The sequence below is a fragment of the Cornus florida genome, unplaced genomic scaffold, assembly GCF_030987335.1.
Source record: "Cornus florida cultivar Cherokee Brave unplaced genomic scaffold, ASM3098733v1 CherokeeBrave_3.0.0_Hap2_Chr04, whole genome shotgun sequence".
NCBI lineage: Eukaryota > Viridiplantae > Streptophyta > Magnoliopsida > Cornales > Cornaceae > Cornus > Cornus florida.
Window position 1 is genome coordinate 9,221,912 of NW_026775574.1, and position 6,871 is coordinate 9,228,782.

At 33.9% G+C, this 6,871-nt stretch overlaps 1 long non-coding RNA gene across 1 annotated transcript; it reads right to left on the reverse strand.

Moving 5' to 3' along the window:
• Positions 1 to 219: 219 nt before the first annotated feature.
• LOC132305583 (uncharacterized) lies at positions 220 to 1,229 on the reverse strand. The gene is made up of 2 exons (XR_009481635.1): positions 834 to 1,229; positions 220 to 527 (listed from the first exon to the last, which is right to left on the reverse strand). It is a non-coding gene; the product is annotated as an uncharacterized LOC132305583 (long non-coding RNA).
• Positions 1,230 to 6,871: the final 5,642 nt, after the last annotated feature.

The following is a 6,871-nucleotide window of genomic DNA, read 5'->3' on the forward strand; positions in this document are numbered from 1 at the left end:
TTATTAAAATGAAGAACACTAACACATCATAGATCAGCACTATTAAAAAATATGATAACTATAGGAGACATGCATTATATAATCATCCAATACTTTATTAAACTTAATATCCTTATCAAAGATAGATGAACAATAAGAGATATATAGCTATGGATATATTTATCTATATATATATATATATATGATGCATGATATGTACAAGGAAAGTATGTATACTCATAGGAAAAACTGATTTATACATTAAACTGTGGATCCAAGCTTGGGTTTTTAGATATGGGACAGCTACAGAGAAAATTTAAAGGTTCAGTTAGAGAGAAAACAAGTTCAAGTATAACATGCAAATTACATACTATATTTTACTTGTGAAAATCAGATTAGTGAAGAAAAAACCTTGGCTTCCCAAAAGTAGACGTCAGTGTGACAGAAGGAAGTGAAGAGAATCCTCAAACTAAATTCCATTTTCTGTGGGGGTGCAACCTCCACTTCTTTGATCACCAGTGGCTTCTCAGCTTCCCATGCCACCGCAGCTACAAAACATAAAACACATTTAATCACACAAAACACTAACAAATCAACCTATATATAACAATTTTTCATGAAAAAAAGAAGAAAGATTAACAAACACAAGAGAAATTAGGTGAAAATACAACGAGTCAAAATTAAAACTCTCATTAAAAGAGGGGAAAAAATCATAAAAACAAGTTGGGACCATCAACCAACAAACCCTGAGTACCAAATTAACCACTGTCTCTGTTAGAAGTATGGGGCGAATCCCATACCATACCTATTTGAGTATCAATTTGGTGAATATAACAGGGGATGAAAATACAAACCTTAATTCGTGTCCTTCAAATTTAGGACTTCGAATGAGAGAGGGGGCTAAGGTTAGGGCTTGGAGAAAGGGGCGAATCCTTGTTTAATCTCAATGCTAATCAGCTGTGCCGCTATCTTCTTTGCTCTAACGCTGCGCTAACCGTCAATTCAACCCTCAGTGGCTTCGGTAGAAGGGTTGGGCTTGAAGAGAAAGAGGAATGACGTCTTGGACGGTCTGAGAGAAAGGGGGTGGCCGGCTTTCTTTTCATCTCCTTGCTCTGCTTTCTTATCTTCTTTCTTCTCCGGTGGCTTCTCCTCGGCAGCAGGCGGCGGTGGAGGTTCCTTCTGTGTTGCTGCCTCCGAATCGTGAACCAGATCGAGAAAGGGGTGGCCTACTTTTGATATATGTGTTTGTGTTCTTTTGGCGGGGGAGTGAAAATGTCTTGGTGGAAACTTTTATTGCTTATTTACGGGCAAAAAATGCACCTTAGATGTGAAATTCATTCTTTCCTCTATATATTTTTTAAGTAATTTTATCAATTTGGCGGGGGAGTGAAAATAAATTTTTATTGCTTATTTACAGGGCAAAAAAGGCGCCTTAGATGTGAAATTTATCCGCAAACTCTTTAATACACCGCAAAAAAACTTAAGTTCATTTTTTCATTATTTCTTGGCGGGGGAGTGAAAATTACTTGGTGGGAAACTTTTATTGCTTATTTATGGGGCAAAAAAGACACCTTAGATGTGAAATTTATCCACGAGCTCTTTAATACACCGTAGAAGAACTTAAATTCATTTTTTCATTATTTCCTGTGCATATTTTTAAAGTAATTTTATTAATTGTGCCTATTCAATTGGGCGGGCAAGTTTTATTGCTTATTTAAGAGGGAAAAAAAAAAAGGTCTTAAATGTGAAATTTTAGTGCTTATCAACGAGGAACATTTATCCCGTTAAAGGTGTACAAATATGCCATAAATATATCTAAATATTCACGGGCTCTTTAATATGCCGTTAAAATATTTTTCTACGACGATTCTATAAATTCTCGTGAAAGCATGTCCAATAACGTACCAATTACGAGGATTCTTTTAAAAACTCCGTAAATGGTGGTAATCACGAGTTAAAATAAAGAAGCCCCATAAATACTATGTCGTAAAAGCCCACTTTTCTTGTAGTGGTCACTCACTCCTCCGACTATGTAGGATTTTCCTTTCATGTTTTAGCTTTGCATTTTATTTCAGTTATTTACTTTCGGTTGGGATTTTATTAGGGGTCCATTAGATGGATTCCCGAGTTGTACTAATATTGGAGGTTTTGAAAAGTTTAGATTGTATTAGTATTACTTCAAGGATTATTATTTAGATTATTTCTAGTTTAATTATTTGTTCTTTATTCCTTTTGTACTCATGCTTGTTTATATACTTAATTCTTTGGTATTCCTTGGATCTGTGCTCGGACTTGATCACCTGTGACTCTAGAATCGATGGGTATCACACCCCGACCAGTAATTTTCATCGTGAAATAGAGTTTCACTGTGCACACATCACACTACAAGATTCAGCGGGTTGGTTACAGGTTGAAATTTGGTTAACCGTGTTGTTGGCTTTATTCATTGATGCATGTAGGAAAAATGTGATTGGTTTCTAATTTGTTATAATGTCTTAAACACAAGATGTTTGTGGGCAAAATAAAACCATTATTCTATTTCCAGAGGCTCATTCACTCTTATTATATTATATACCTAGAAGAAAGAATCTATGCATATATTTTTTGTCCATGCACACCTTTATTTATAGAGTAATGATAGGGGAATCGAAAAGGAATCACCGAATTAGTATCGAATTTGACGTGGTTGGTCATTCTTATCACGTGTTAAACAATCATTTATAGAAACTATTTAAGTAGATGAGGTGGACAAAAACACGTTAGATTCGATAATTATTTGGGATTAATTCATCGATCTCCCTATCATTATTCTTATTTATATTGTGCATTTATGTGGCTTTTTAGGTAGCCTTGAGTACCTTTCAAGCTTCGTCTTGTATTTTAGTTTCTTTAATATTCGTTGTGTTCGAACATCTTTATAACAATACTATTAACTCATCACATTGGACCACCACCTATTAGAAATACGAAGTCAACTCATATTCTTGTTGTATATGTTCCCAGCCCCTCTCTCTTGTTTCCTACATGTATGAATGTCCCAAGTTAGTTCTTAGTTTTTCGTAGTGCTCACGAATTTCTTATCAAGGCAATAGTAGGAAAGATATGTGCTTGAAATACACTTCATCCCCTTCTCTTATACGTGTTCTCTCAAAATACTTAATAACTGGTTAAGAGTTTTGAAATTCTTTTATCAATATTATTTATACGAGGCTAAACAGGTCAGATGTGCATTCTTTATATGTTGTTCACTTGGGTTTGGGCTAGACTGACCTAGAGTTGTCAAATTGAAGTTCTGGTAGAAACCCTTCTAGATTCCTCAGACCTTGTAGATGCAGCATCATAAAATTAAAGTCTAGTATTCATTTTATTTAATTTTTTTTTATTACGATTCCAGATATTCAACTATCAAAGCTCTCGGTAAATATTGCTAGTCCTACAACTTGCATGCATCAAGAATTTAATATAAAAGTGACATTATGCGAGAAACTCTTCACCATTTTCCTATCAAGAATTGGCTGTTTGCTTGTTATTGACACATAACTCATACACCACTAATTATAAGTTTTAGCACATTGCAAAATTACAACTTCATTCCAGAAGAATTAGAACCTATCGCAAAATTACAATTTTTTTTTTCATTGTTATTTCTCTTTACAGTTCTACACTTTTTTTCGGAAAATTACAATTCTACACTTTTATTTATATACATAAGTTGCTATAACACGCGCGCACAATGTTTTCTCAGACTTCCATTCCTATGTCCAGAACTTGATTTTGTGGCTGTCGCAATATGTCTCTGTTGAGTTGAAACTCTGGTTTGTGTCCACTCATCACTGTTTAACTTAATGTGAAAATAGAGTTACGCGGGGTGCAGAAACAGTTAGTTGATTTTAATTGTGATTAACTCCTTTAATGACTTAGATCTGATTATTAGGTCAACTTGCTCAATTTATGATTGATTAAATTATATGATCAATTTAAACATTCACAGTCACAAATATAAATACTGTAAAGTAAAGCAAGTAAAAGTTTAGAGAGATTGTTCCAGGATTTTTAGCAAAGAAAACTGAATTGATAAAATATGTCAACTGTTTGCATGGGAAAAACCTCATGGACTATTCAATCCAAAGTAAACCGATCCACTATGTTTGAAACAAAGTACACCGAACTATGACTCTGGCTCACACCCTATCGTTCTACCAAACACCAATTACTGACAATCCTCTGTCTTTGTTAATCCCCGTCCAACAGCAACTTGACCTCAGACTTATGTTTGATCTTTGTAGAAGATTAGCAGGTAAATCAGGCAACACTCCTAGAATGCTCCAACCTTTTCAAAGTGTGATCACTTTTACTTCTATTCTTCAAGATCTGAACTCGATGTAAAAGAATTAAATCTTGCTTTTCATTTGAAATATCTGAATCTTCAATATAGCTCCAATTCCGATGAGATAAAGAACAACACTACTAAAGCACTCATGAATATATGTGTATGCTCTCGATCATAAATAAATTCAGAATAATCAGATTTGATTTTCTGAATTTTCTCTTTAAAATGCTTTCTTAAAATATAGAATTGATTTTCTCTAAAGCCGTGAATAAACCAATGTGTATGACAAGGTTTATATAGAGTTTAGAAAGTCCTAATCCCTCAGAAAATATGATAAATTTCATGCATAGGACTTGGAAAGAAGTCTAGTCCAAAAAGGAATCAAACAGAGCAAGAAAGGTAAATTTCCATAACCTTTCAAGAGTCTTGAACCGGTTCAGGAAAGTGGGAACCGGTTCAAGAAGGCCAGAACTAATTTCAAATGATTTCTTTTATCCTTGAACCGGTTCAGGAATTTAGGAACAGGTTCAAGATGGCCAGTCTTGAATTTTTTCAACTCTACTGAAGTTGGACCTGTTTAGGATTTTGAAAACCAGTTCAAGATGGACAGAATGTAAAATCTTCCTCAAAAACTCCCAAAACTCTCCCAATGTGTTCTCACCACATCTTAAACTTCCTAAAGCATTGTTCACATCATCTCGGAGTGTAGTATATCATAAACAGTTAAACTTCTTTAAATCCGCATCCGATCTTTAATCTTTGAAATTGTGAATTGAAAAAGTACAATTCGATCGAACTTGTTTTGACAACGAAATTAGCCAATTATAAAATATATATCTCACAATCTCCCCATTTGGCAATTTCGTGGCAAAACCCTAAAACAATTTAGCAATCTACCCAAGCAGCAAAGTAAATTACAATGTTTGTTAAAGGAAATAAAGCACGGAAATTTTCTTGAACCTCATGAAGCTTCAACACATATAGCAACCTGTAATCTGTACATTAGCTCAACTACAACTACCTGTGAAGCTTAATCAAAAAAATAAACACAAGCATAAAATGACTGATTTTAATGCCTGAAAATCAACGCAATGTAAACACATGCAATGATTAATGGTTCTCCCCCTCAATACAAAAAGTTCTCCCCCTCAATGCAAAAGTTTCTCTCCCCCTGAATGAGAAGACTCTAAACTCTCTCCCCCTTTTTGTCACAAATTAACAAGAGTCACAAGGAAGAAATATCCTAGAAGTAGGAAGCAACCAACCATATAAATCTTGTAATTTGAAACCAATGAGAATGCAGACTCCACAAGACTATATGTTTCAACGCAAATAATCAAGATCAATTCAATGAAGTTCCACAAACTTAGTAAGTGTAGTAAAATCATCACCAAGTTCCAAAAACATATAATCTATCAACTGTTCAGATTTCAGACTTTAAATCAATGATATCACATCTCCTTAGAAATCAAACACTCAACATGTGCAAAAGACATTTTATTTATTTATTATTATTTCTCTCTTTGTGCTTCATTTTTCTTTTTGCACATTGGCAGCTTTCACACTTATGGGCAGCCAGCTCTTTCCCTTATTCCCATTTGTTTCGAGTCAAGGCAGCCTTCGGATAAATCCCAAAGGTAGCCTTTTCCATCTCAATTTTTTCAAAACAACAAATATTTTTTGTCATTTTCAAAAACTTTTATTCCAAGCTGTTTTTCAATTTTCTTTTCTTTTCATTCTTTTGGTCTAAAACACATAAATCAAGTTTAGATTCCAAGACAATGATCAATCATATCAACATTATCTTTGCCTAAAACAATGATATCTTAAGTAAATGTACTATTAATGATTCATTTACTATACAAAATAAGTAAGCAAAACCAATTGCATGAATTCATAGCCATTGTATGATTTCCACAGATAATTCATGTTCCATTAAACTCCTTGTGTTTAACATACTCAATCAATATAGTTTGCTTAACTTCCCAAAAACATAATCTAAACATCCAAGATATGCATGAAAAGCCGTTCTAGATTATGTCTTTGCAATGCATCTAATCAAGACAACAGACAACAACAGATTTCCTAAAATCAGAAAACTTAGGAGCATCTAATGGTTTAGTGAGAATATCAACCAAATTCTGATCAGTATGCACTTTTTCCAAAGACACGACATTTTGTTCAACAAGTTCCCTAAGAAAGTGATGTCGAATGTCAATGTGCTTAGTCCTAGAATGCAAAACTGGATTCTTTGAAATATTAATTGTACTAGTATTATCACAAAAGTTAGCAATAGTACCTTGATCAACTTCATAATCCAGAAGCGTCTGTTTTATCCAATGCAATTGTGTGTAGCAATTTCCAGCAGCAATGTATTCAGCTTCACAAGATGATAAAGATATACAATTTTACTTCTTGCTGTACTATGAAACAAGATTAGTACCAATATAAAAACAACCATCTGAAGTACTCTTTCTATCATCCTTATTTCCAGCCCAATCAGCATCAGTACAGCCTGCAATCTCAGAGTTAGACTCAGAAGAATAATGCAATCCATAATTC